The sequence below is a fragment of the Triturus cristatus genome, chromosome 6, assembly GCF_964204655.1.
Source record: "Triturus cristatus chromosome 6, aTriCri1.1, whole genome shotgun sequence".
NCBI classification, from domain to species: domain Eukaryota; kingdom Metazoa; phylum Chordata; class Amphibia; order Caudata; family Salamandridae; genus Triturus; species Triturus cristatus.
Genome location: NC_140589.1, coordinates 802,554,768 through 802,568,056, shown reverse-complemented (window position 1 = coordinate 802,568,056; position 13,289 = coordinate 802,554,768).

Below are 13,289 nucleotides of genomic sequence, written 5' to 3'. Positions count from 1 at the left end.
TCTTCAGCCAGGCTAGCGTGAATCCAGTGGCACAGTGAGCAAGAGACCCACATCTGTGCATACCCATCCTACTTAGGGCGAAAAGTGTTACAGCAAACAAATGATGGACGGAATGCTAACAATGCAAACATTCTCCCCTAGTCAAAAGATCTGGGTTAACTCCATCCTTCTTTTGCCCACTACGCCACCCCAGTTTGGACCCAGCCATATGCAATCAGTCTTGACCCTGTGCCCCATGGGAACAGTCCAGACTGAACTGCCAGGCCAGGTCCTCCCTGGACCGGAAACAAGCATCCTGGGACCGGTTTCAGGCTATATATTACCTTTCTTCAGCCAGGCTAGCGTGAATCCAGTGGCACAGTGAGCAAGAGACCCACATCTGTGCATACCCATCCCACTTAGGGCGAAAAGTGTTACAGCAAACAAATGATGGACGGAATGCTAACAATGCAAACATTCTCCCCTAGTCAAAAGATCTGGGTTAACTCCATCCTTCTTTTGCCCACTATGCCACCCCAGTTTGGACCCAGCCATATGCAAAGCAGTCTTGACCCTGTGCCCCATGGGAACAGTCCAGACCGAACTGTCAGGCCAGGTCCTCCCTGGACCGGAAACAAGCATCCTGGGACTGGTTTCAGGGTATATCACCCTTCTTCAGCCAGGCTAGCTTAAATCCAGTGGCACAGTGAGCAAGGGACCCACGTCTGGGCATACCCATCCCACTTAGGGCGGAAAGTGTTACAGCAAACAAATGATGGACGGAATGCTGACAATGCAAACATTCTCCCCCAGTCAAAAGATCTGGGTTAACTCCATCCTTCTTTTGCCCCCTAAGCCACCCCAGTTTGGACCCAGCCATATGCAAAACAGTCCTGACCCTGTGCCCCGTGGGAACAGTCCAGACCGAACTGCCAGACCAGGTCCTCCCTGGACCGGAAACAAGCATCCTGGGACCGGTTTCAGGGTATATCACCCTTCTTCAGCCAGGCTAGCTTAAATCCAGTGGCACAGTGAGCAAGGGACCCACGTCTGGGCATACCCATCCCACTTAGGGCGAAAAGTGTTACAGCAAACAAATAATGGACGGAATGCTGACAATGCAAACATTCTCCCCCAGTCAAAAGATCTGGGTTAACCCCATCCTTCTTTTGCCTACTACGCCACCCCAGTTTGGACCCAGCCATATGCAAATCAGTCTTGACCCTGTGCCCCATAGGAACAGTCCAGACTGAACTGCCAGGCCAGGTCCTCCCTGGACCGGAAACAAGCATCCTGGGACCGGTTTCAGGCTATATATTACCTTTCTTCAGCCAGGCTAGCGTGAATCCAGTGGCACAGTGAGCAAGAGACCCACATCTGTGCATACCCATCCTACTTAGGGCAAAAAGTGTTACAGCAAACAAATGATGGACGGAAGGCTAACAATGCAAACATTCTCCCCCAGTCAAAAGATCTGGGTTAACTCCATCCTTCTTTTGCCCACTATGCCACCCCAGTTTGGACCCAGCCATATGTAAAGCAGTCTTGACCCTGTGCCCCATGGGAACAGTCCAGACCGAACTGCCAGGTCAGGTCCTCCCTTGACCTGAAACAAGCATCCTGAGACTGGTTTCAGTGTATATCACCCTTCTTCAGCCAGGCTAGCTTGAATCCAGTGGCACAGTGAGCAAGGGACCCACGTGTGGGCATACCCATCCCACTTAAGGCGAAAAGTGTTACAGCAAACAAATGATGGACGGAATGCTGACAATGCAAACATTCTCCCCCTGTCAAAAGATATGGGTTAACTCCATCCTTCTTTTGCCCACTACGCCACCCCAGTTTGAACCCAGCCATATGCAAATCAGTCTTGACCCTGTGCCCCATGGGAACAGTCCAGACCGAACTGCCAGGCCAGGTCGTCCCTGGATCGGAAACAAGCATCCTGGGACCGGTTTCAGGGTATATCACCCTTCTTCAGCCCGGCTAGCTTGAATCCAGTGGCACAGTGAGCATGGGACCCACGTCTGGGCATACCCATCCCACTTAGGGCGAAAAGTGTTACAGCAAACAAATGATGGACGGAATGCTGACAATGCAAACATTCTCCCCCAGTCAAAAGATCTGGGTTAACTCCATCCTTCTATTGCCTACTATGCCACCCTAGTTTGGACCCAGCCATATGCAAATCAGTCTTGATCCTGTGCCCTATGAGAACAGTCCAGACCGAACTGCCAGGCCAGGTCCTCCCTGGACCGGAAACAAGCATCCTGGGACTGGTTTCAGGGTATATCACCCTTCTTCAGCCAGGCTGGCTTAAATCCAGTGGCACAGTGAGCAAGGGACCCACGTCTGGGCATACCCATCCCACTTAGGGCGAAAAGTGTTATAGCAAACAAATGATGGACGGAATGCTGACAATGCAAGCATTCTCCCCCAGTCAAAAGATCTGAGTTAACTCCATCCTTCTTTTGCCCACTACGCCACCCCAGTTTGAACCCAGCCATATGCAAATCAGTCTTGACCCTGTGCCCCATGGGAACAGTCCAGACCGAACTGCCAGGCCAGTTCCTCCCTGGACCGGAAACAAGCATCATGGGACCAGTTTCAGGGTATATCACCCTTCTTCAGCCAGGCTAGCTTGAATCCAGTGGCACAGTGAGCAAGGAACCCACGCCTGGGCATACCCATCCCACTTAGGGCAAAAAGTATTACAGCAAACAAATGATGGACGAAATGCTCACAATGCAAACATTCTCCCCCAGTCAAAAGATCTGGGTTAACTCCATCCTTCTTTTGCCCACTACGCCACCCCATTTTTGACCCAGCCATATGCAAATCAGTCTTAACCCTGTGCCCTATGAAAACAGTCCAGACCGAACTGCCAGGCCTGGTCCTTCCTGGACCAGAAACAAGCATCCTGGGACTGGTTTCAGGGTATATCACCCTTCTTCAGCCCGGCTAGCTTGAATCCAGTGGCACAGTGAGCATGGGACCCACGTCTGGGCATACCCATCCCACTTAGGGCGAAAAGTGTTACAGCAAACAAATGATGGACGGAATGCTGACAATGCAAACATTCTCCCCCAGTCAAAAGATCTGGGTTAACTCCATCCTTCTATTGCCTACTATGCCACCCTAGTTTGGACCCAGCCATATGCAAATCAGTCTTGATCCTGTGCCCTATGAGAACAGTCCAGACCGAACTGCCAGGCCAGGTCCTCCCTGGACCGGAAACAAGCATCCTGGGACTGGTTTCAGGGTATATCACCCTTCTTCAGCCAGGCTGGCTTAAATCCAGTGGCACAGTGAGCAAGGGACCCACGTCTGGGCATACCCATCCCACTTAGGGCGAAAAGTGTTATAGCAAACAAATGATGGACGGAATGCTGACAATGCAAGCATTCTCCCCCAGTCAAAAGATCTGAGTTAACTCCATCCTTCTTTTGCCCACTACGCCACCCCAGTTTGAACCCAGCCATATGCAAATCAGTCTTGACCCTGTGCCCGATGGGAACAGTCCAGACCGAACTGCCAGGCCAGTTCCTCCCTGGACCGGAAACAAGCATCATGGGACCAGTTTCAGGGTATATCACCCTTCTTCAGCCAGGCTAGCTTGAATCCAGTGGCACAGTGAGCAAGGAACCCACGCCTGGGCATACCCATCCCACTTAGGGCAAAAAGTATTACAGCAAACAAATGATGGACGGAATGCTGACAATGCAAGCATTCTCCCCCAGTCAAAAGATCTGGGTTAACTCCATCCTTCTTTTGCCCACTACGCCACCCCATTTTTGACCCAGCCATATGCAAATCAGTCTTGACCCTGTGCCCTATGAGAACAGTCCAGACCGAACTGCCAGGCCTGGTCCTTCCTGGACCAGAAACAAGCATCCTTGGACTGGTTTCAGGGTATATCACCCTTCTTCAGCCAGGCTAGCTTAAATCCAGTGGCACAGTGAGCAAGGGACCCACGTCTGGGCATACCCATCCCACTTAGGGCGAAAAGTGTTACAGCAAACAAATGATGGACGGAATGCTGACAATGCAAACATTCTCCCCCAGTCAAAAGATCTGAGTTAACTCTATCCTTCTTTTGCCCACTACGCCACCCCAGTTTGGACCCAGCCATATGCAAATCAGTCTTGACCCTGTGCCCCATGGGAACAGTCCAGACCGAACTGCCAGGCCAGGTCCATCCTGGACCGGAAACAAGCATCCTGGGACCGGTTTCATGGTATTTCACCCTTCTTCTGCATTCCTGTCTTTTCCCCCCAGCACTTGGCGCATTCCCAGGTTTACTCGGTATGTAAATTTGGGAACGTGACAAAAAACATGAGGCTTGTGTAGGAACACCCACCGCAATGCCCATGGAACGCCTCCCTTGCGCAGAGTAATGTAACACAGTGATTTGTGCTGCGTTGCATTACTCCATATTTTTTAATCCATTCAAACCTATGCAAAGTGGCTTTGCGTGGCTTCATAAATATGATTTGGAGCTTTGCATCGTACATGTACCACTTTGCGTGATGCAAGCATGATGCAAGGCCCTTGTAAATGTGCCCCTAAGTTCTAAACTAATGGTGTAAACTCCCACTATTTTAGGCGTGGCTGTTGAGGCTCTGGTGATGCATTTCAAAATCATTTCTATTCAAATGGCAATTAATTCCTCGAGACCATCTCATTCAAAGGCAGCATTGTGCAAATAATACCAAGGAGCTACTTCTATTTTAGATATTTGGACATTTCATTAATAAAAGTATTTTTTTAAGGGCACAGATTGAAAAGACAACTACGCCTGAATGATTTAGAATCACAAGGCCTCACACTGGAACGTAAACGCTGTTGTAAACACATGTGAACTGTATTTTAATTGACTGAAAATTCACATGTGCTACATGAAGGTTAAATCTCTGCTGTGCAAATGTCAGGGATTCTGTTTCTGTCATCAGAGGAAAGCTTTCTTCCTGATTCTATTGATCGGAAATTTTATATAACATTAAATCAAATTTTTCTCTGTATAGTTGTGCAAGTGGCAGATGCATAACAGACTTTGTTAATAAGAACTGTTTGAGGCTTTCAAGCAACCAAATACTTTACTAAGCCTCTGGGCTGCACATACATTTATGTGAATATATGGGGGAATATTAACAACGTATATATCGCTGCTTTTCCGGCGCAAAGCGCCGGAAAAGCGGTGATCATAATTTTGCGATATTTACAATGCACCGCTAACATGCATTAGCGTATACTAGCAGTAGTTTTCCTAACGCCTTGCCTTGCATCGCTAATTAGATGCAAAGTAGGTGTTCCTGAGGAAAACAGCATTGCAATACGCGCTGACACGGCTTCGCCAAATTAACAAGCCGGCAGTGGACCCGCGAAGTGATGCCCGAACAAGCGCTAAGCCCCCATTATCGCCTGATTTTAATGTCTGCAAAAAAGCAGACTGAGCATTATGTCCTATGGGAGGTGGATTGTGAAGTTAAATCCACACTTCAGTATCAGCAAGCTCTGCCATTATCGCTGATCTTTTATCTCCGGATTTCTCGCGTTGAAGGGATTTTTGGCTGCTATCGTTGGATTTTATATCGCCAATGTGCAAAGCGTTGTTAATACCGCGCTATCACGGCGATAAAATCCAGCGATAGCCAGCAATAGAAAAAAACGTGCTAAGCCTGTTTAGCAATAATTATCGCTACGTGTTGTTAATATGCCCCTTGGTCTCTTTGAGATTGTGATCGGCAGATATCTGGTAAGGACGAGAACTGACAACTTGACACAGCACAGTAAAATATGACAATACACTTTCCATTTCTGGGTTCAATGTCAAGGGTCTGAAATAGAGAATTTAATTAAGAGATTGTCTGCAGACAAATTCTATAGTTTTCGGTCCATTGCGATTTCAAGTATGATCCGGTCAATTTGTTCTATCCTCTGCTTTTTTTAAGTCCGTGTTAATTTGATGTGCTTTGGAAACATGATCATACATTCAAAATCTAAGTTAGTTCCAGATCCCTCCATTTTGTTTAATTCGAGGCCTATCAAAGAATCATTTAGTCAAGTCCTTGTACAGGCAAGTGACAATCTTTGCAACAATGGGCCATAGAACCCATCACGATCTACCACACAATGATTTAGACAAAGCAAATGATCTTCATTAGTTTGGCCAGATGAAAGAAACTATTTTTCTTTATATTATTTATCTTGGACTTCAACATAATATCATCTTCCATCTACCCCTCAAGGCGTTTACCCAGCGAACAGTTTATAGTTGTTGGTTGAAGAAGCGGGAATTAGTCCCATTAGGTATTTTGAAGTCAGGTCTCAGTTTCAAACATACGCATCTCAATTTTAGATGCTGCAGCTACACTTGAAAATCCTCCAGATGTGCAACTAGATTGTTATATTGCTCCTGAGATCACTCTAAGGCTTTAGAAAACATTTGGCACTGGGTTAGCGTCACAAAAGTGAAGCAAACCAGCACACAATGTTTTTTGCACTGGAATGTAGGCTAAAAGTAACACTAGCAGTGTGAAGCACTGCTTTGCGTTACTTAGCATTAAGGGGGTGGTACATGGACATTCCCATGCAACCATCCATGCTTTTTGATGCAAAACCCTGTCTACTAATAATAGTAGTCAGGGTTTTGCATCAAAAAGACATGCCATTTGAAAGGATGCATTAAAAGGAGAAATGTTTTCATTTCTCCTTTCTTTTCCGAATTTGCATGTGCAGCGCACTTACAAAGTAGGAAAAACTTTAAATTAAGTTGAAGCGTAGCATTTTGTACTGGAAAGGGAAACCTTCCAGTACAAAACCTATGCTAGACTCATGCACACACCCTTACACTATGGCTCAAAGATGTGTACCTGATGCTGGGCAGCAAAATTCTGCCCCGGCGCTATGGAGAGAGGAGAGAGCCATATCTCTGTAGATAGGGTGCCCTCCTGCTCGCTCCCTGTCACGCAACACAACACAGCATGTTTGGAGGCTGTGCTGCGGTGCGTGACAGTTTTGTAGATCTGGGCCTAGGTTTACTGCAATCTGCTTGTCATCCACATATTGTTTGACTGTTGGCTCAGATTATGCCATATGATGAGTTTAGCAAAAACCTGATGATGAGGGTTATGAACCCGAAACCGGACCCAGGATGCTTGTTTCCGGTCCAGGGAGGACATGGCTTGGCAGTTCGGGCTGGACTGTTCCCATGAGGCACAGGGTCAGACTGATTTGCATATGGCCATGTCTGAACTGGGGTGGCGGAGTGAGCTAAAGAATGATGATGGATTAAACCCAGATCAGTTGACTGGGGGTGAGTGCTTGTAATGTTCAACACTCCGCCATCATCCCCTTTGGTTCAGATATGATGAGTTTAGCCATTGAGATGAGATAAGGAGACTGCAACAGAGTATATGAGTGCCCAACCCATCGGTTAGAGGAAATAAAATGTTTTCCTACACTCTAGTAGAGCAAGCACTTACAAAAAGGATGTTCCCATCTTAGTAAATGTAACTTTGACGTATTTAATGTCAATGACAGTCAGAGGAGGGTAAAGTCATTTTTAGGCTGGTGCAAGTAAGTGAAATAAATAGCACTGTGAATAAGGGAAACTCAACTTTGTGGGCGAGTAAGTAATTGAGCCATTCACAAATCATTTGTGCGAGTTGTTTTATCTTACTCGCCATGTAGTTTTGGCTCACTCCCGACATTTAAGGTAAAATACATTAAGTCACAGTAAAAAAATGCTCTATGACTCGGGCCCTCTACCAGGAATTGATCTGCACAGATACAGAGTACAAGCCTGATGAAAACTGTCTGGAATTGCAGCTGCATATTGTTGCCATGGAGCCTTTGTTTTTCATGAAGTGATTCGAAGTTGCATAGCATAGGCCAATGTATAGACACAAAGCTAAGCAGCTGTGATTACCATCTGGCACTAATTGTATACAACTAAGCCAACATAATCTGCTGTTTTGTGATTATAACTATTAGGAAAATTAGTTTTTTTCCAGCCTGAATTTCATCCTGACATCTGTTTAGAATTGCCAAACTTTACTAATCTTTGTGAGAATGTTCTAATGTCAAGTGTTCCTTTATTGGTGCATGGCATAACTATGTAACAAAAGACACACAATTGATGGACGGAATGCAGAACAAATCAAAACATTCACCCCCAGTCAAGAGATCTGGGTTAAATCCATCATTCTTTTGCTCACCATGCCACCCCAGTTTAGAGCTCTTCAGCCAGGATAGCTTGAATCCAGTGGCACAGTGAGCCCGGGACCCACGTCTGGGTATACCCGGCGCACTTAGGGCGAGGAAGCAAAAGACACACAATAGATGGACGGAATGCAGAACAAATCAAAACATTCACCCCCAGTCAAGAGATCTATGTAAAGACAAAACGTAAATAACGTTGATGCTTAAATCCATCAATCTACTTCACATTGATTACATTTCAGCTTAGGTCCTTATGGAGCGGTCTAAGGTACGGTGACGTTTGGTGCAGAAAGTCCTTTAAAAACCAATGTTCTAAAGTTTTACCATTACCACAGCTTTATGCTCACAAAGAAGGTATTTCACGCTTATGAGCTTCATTCCAGTTTTCCTTGATCTGTTTATTTGCAAAGGTTTCTCAGAATACTTGTCGAAACCTGTGTCAATAGCACTTCATATTCAATACATAGTGCAATTCTGCATTGAATTCCAGATTCAAAGAAACTTGAGCATTTTTTAATTTGCGGATTGTTTTAAAGAGTACAGAACGATTGGCCTACACTGCACGCTCTAAAAATGCAATAAAGATTACCATTACGCTTCCCAATGCACTGAACAAAGATATTAGCAATCAGAAGTGGCCAGTGCAGGTAAGAGCGGTAGGCCGGGTTGGGGGGATTTGACAGACGACCATGAGAGAAAATTAAATAATTAATGCATTTTTCCTCTGTGTTGTCTGGCGAAATACCCCCCACCCAGCCCCACCGCTCTTACCTGCACGGGCCGCAGCTGTTACCAATTCAGGGCCGGACAGGGAATCCTAAGCAGCCCTGGCAAATGTTGTCAGATCAGTCCCCATACGGTGCCTAGCGATCAAGAGCAGCGAGCATGCCTGATCACTACACCAGGCCGGTTTTTAAGATCACAGGGTAGGGCACTGGTGACAGTACCCAGAATTTTTAAGGCCAGAATGGACGCGCGCTCCTTTAGATACCTCGCGGCAAAAGCTTGGAACTCCCTACCAATGGATCTAAGAACAAAACAATGTGAATCTAGATTTCTCAAACTACTGAAGACCTGGCTGTTCTCAACCAGTGACTAAAGCACAGTCTACGGGTCAGGTATGTAAATGTCGCCTATATCCTCTACGAAGAACCGTTTTAGTGCGGGGGGACACCGGTGGTGTAACCATGCGCTCTACAAATTGCAAACTAAACTAAACTAAACTAAACTACAAGGACATGTTGGGGGCGTTCTCCCCCAAGAAAATTTGGAGAAAAATTGCAAAAATGGTGCATTCTACAGCACATTTTTCATTATAGATTAAATTGTATTCGTTTTTAGAGCCTAGTAAATTATGACCTTACAGTGCACCAGGTTACAGCAATGTTTATTGGGGCTCTTCAATGATTCCCTCAATATCACCCTCCAACAGTGCCTCTCATCTCTCCATAGCCCCCCTCTCACATGTATTTCATTTGTTTTATAGCACATCTCATACCAGTGTAGGGTGTTGGAACATTTTACATCACACACACATACAGAGACAATGAATCACACGTGTGTAAATCAGTGCATAAAAAATGTTACATAAGACAAAGGGGACTACAAGGTGTAGGATTCACATGTCATCCATACGAATAGGCTTTCTTTAAGAATGCTTGGTCTGGGGAAGCAAAAACTCAGGATTCAGAACATAACAGTGATTAAGGTTGACTTTGCTAATAAGAATGTATATCTACACAAACAAACCCTTTTTTAGAAAAATTAGGATATGAAAGACTGGGCAAAAATCATAACTTTCTAAACTAGATTGGGATTGTATTTTATGAACTCCAAAGAAACAAAATGATCTCTGTGTCCAAAGGGGTAAACCACTGAGCTATGCACATAAAATACTGTTCTGTGATCTTCTTTGTACACGTTCTTTGAGGCAGGCAAATTAACCCTCTGTGCTACCTTAGATGAGTCAAAACTGCCACTAGACAAAACTCCAATCTCTCTCCAGCAGGTACATTATTCACCGGAGTTATCTTGGCACTTTTATTGTTGCCTGAAAACTATTGGATATACAGGGAACTCTGCAGTGCTTTTAAAATGGCTGTAATGCTACAAAACCGATCCCAAGCAACAAAAGTGGCCTCCGCCCTTCTAGCGTCCTGGGAAATGCCTGCTTTCCTGTCAGGCCAGACCGACCTTCACCAAATTGGTGGAAACTAATAAGTAGAATAATATCACATATTAAAAAAGGTTTAGTGAAAAACAAGTCTAGAGTAGAAACATGTGGCCATATTTATGACCCGGTTTGCGTCATTCTTGCACCACACAAAGTGGTGGAAGAGCAACGCAAACTGTAAGTAATTGTTTAGAAGTCACACAAAGCCACTTTGCGTGGCTTTGAATGGCTTCAGAAATCTAGAATAATGCAACGCAATGCAAATCACTGCGTTGCATTCCTCTGCAACACACATGGTTTTTTATACATTTCCAGAATTACCAAACCTGGTAAACCTGGGAATGCATACGCCTCCCCAGGAGAGGTATAGCAAGGAGAAATATCTTTATTTCTCCTCATTCCATCCTCTTTCAATGTGTGCTGGATTCTGTAGCAAACATAGATAAAGGAATATGCCTCTAAGGATTTTTTGTGTGCAGGAAGGTGTCCCTTCCTGCACAAAAACAATCCTGCATGCAACGCAGGCACCCTTGCACCTGCATTGGCACTCGGCAGCACATTGTGCGAGAGCACAGGGGGAAAGGACGGGAATGCGCTGTATGCCTTAAACACAGTGCATTCCTGTCCTTTCCCAGTGATGCAGTGCAGCAAGGTGACTTAGGGGCATATTATCAAGAAACAGCGTTAAAATTCTCACTGCTTTAGCGGCAGAAAACTGCCGCTAAAGCGGCGATAATGGGCTTGATAATATGCCCTTGAGAATTCGCATAGAAGCCCATGTTCTGGTGTGAACCTGGGCTTCTATTGGCATTCTCTGCGGCATATTATCAAGCCCATTATCGCCGCTTTAGCGGCAGTTTTCTGCCGCTAAAGCGGCGATAATTTTAACGCCGTGCTTGATAATATCCACCTTACTGAGTTACTTTGCCATAAATATGGCCCATTGTTCGTTGTAGCGTTATTAAATGCACCATAAGCAAATGTTGTCTTGCATGTTGTTCTCTCTGAAAGTAACACTTTGATTGATATATTGCTCAGTCAAATATTTTCTGTTGAAATATGTCTTCTACAGCTTTTAAACAGCACTACAATACAACACAATAGCAAGATAAACACAGCGAGTCAGTAATCTAGAACAGAGAAGTATAAAGAACTCAATAGTCAACGTAAAGGTGGTAAATTAATTTACCTATTAAAATAGATTAGAATAAACGATATGCTACAAAGAGTGTCACTCAAGTTGCGGAGAAGCGATTCAAAGAAGGTTCAGTGTAAGAGACAGGAGAAAAAGAAGACATTTCAAGCAAAAACAGAAACAAGCGAGTTAGGTAGCGCAAAATATCCGCAACACATGGCACACTGCTCTAAATGTATTCGTTATGAAAATACAGAATTTGCATCGAAAACGTGACCTCATTTAAGATCATACCGAACCTAGTGGGAGCTTGGTAGCAATATGAGGCATTTTCAATGCATCACGGGCAATACAATAATGCTGAACTTTGTTTAAATAAAATCACAGTTCATAGCAATTAATAAGTGGCAGCTAGACCCGCTTTGAAGAACTGAGGATTTCAGCTCCCTGGGGGGTCGCACAATTAATATGTAAATCAAGACATATGAAATACTTTTCTTTAGGCTCCCGCCTGCCTTTAAACTTGTATTTTCAACGCTCTTAATTTGAGGCCTCTGCCTGTGGCTTTCAGTCCCTACCTGCAAGAATGAGTTGCCACCGTTGATGCAGATTTTGAAATGGGGGATGTACTAATTTAACCATGAGTGAGATTGTTCGGAAATCCCTTGGGAGGAAACGGGTCATATACTGGCGTTCTCTAATAGAAAATGTGCGCACCTCATTATTTTCACTGATGTTGGTCGAGGCACACAATATGTGGGCACGATTCACAAGTTTAGGCTTTAGCGCAGTGCCACCAGTGCGGCAGCACTGACCGGTGATCTGGAAGGGGGCGCTGACCTCAAGGGGGGGGGCTGTTTTTAGCAATTACTTCTGATTCAAAAGCACCTGCTGCAGAGATCCTTGAGCTTCCAGTTTTCAGGCAGCAATAAAAATGTCAAGAAAACTCTTGCGATTAATGTTCTTCATAGAGTGAAAGATTTGAGTTTTGTCTAGTAGAAATTTAGACTGAACATAAAGTAGCACAGAGGGTTAATATGCTGCTGCAAAGAGCAGATCTGTATTTTATGTAGATAGCTGGGTGGGTTAGTAAAGAGAAGGGCTATGGAGAGATGAGGGGCGCTTTTGCTGGGTGGTAGAGAGGGAATCCAAGGAGGAGGCAATGGAGATGGGGCCGCCAAAAAAGATTATTGCACCAGGTGCCACAACACTAAAGCCAGCCCTGCGATTTTACATCGGTAAATCTGTGGTTGCAAAGGCACGCACATTTTGAATTACGTCTAGTACTGCGTTTCTAAACATATGGGGTCATTAGGATGGCGGTCAGATCGCCACCGCCGGGCCGGCAGTGGCCTCCGCACCGCGATCGTAACCTTGAAAACCACCGGTCAGATTATGATGGTGGTGGTGACTGTGGCGGTGGGAAAATCCATCTGCCGCTTTTCCGTCTGTATCAATCCGAGCTGGACCTCTAAAATGAAATGAAATGAAATGGCAATTTATAGAGGGCGAGACATTCACCCGAGGGTGTCAAGGCGCTTGCTCATTGAGAACAGGATTTAGGCTAGGGGGTTCGCAGGCACTTTAAAGTCTGAACAGCCAAGTCTTTAGCACTGTCCCAAAAGCTAACAGATGTGTTTCCCGTTTTAATCTTACTGGGAGAGAATTTCACAACCTAGTTGCGCCCACCAGAAAGCTTCCCCCCCCCCTCCCCCTGGAACATTTTTTCACCCTGGGAACAATAAGGTTGAGGGCAGAGGATGAGCGAAGACAGCGGGC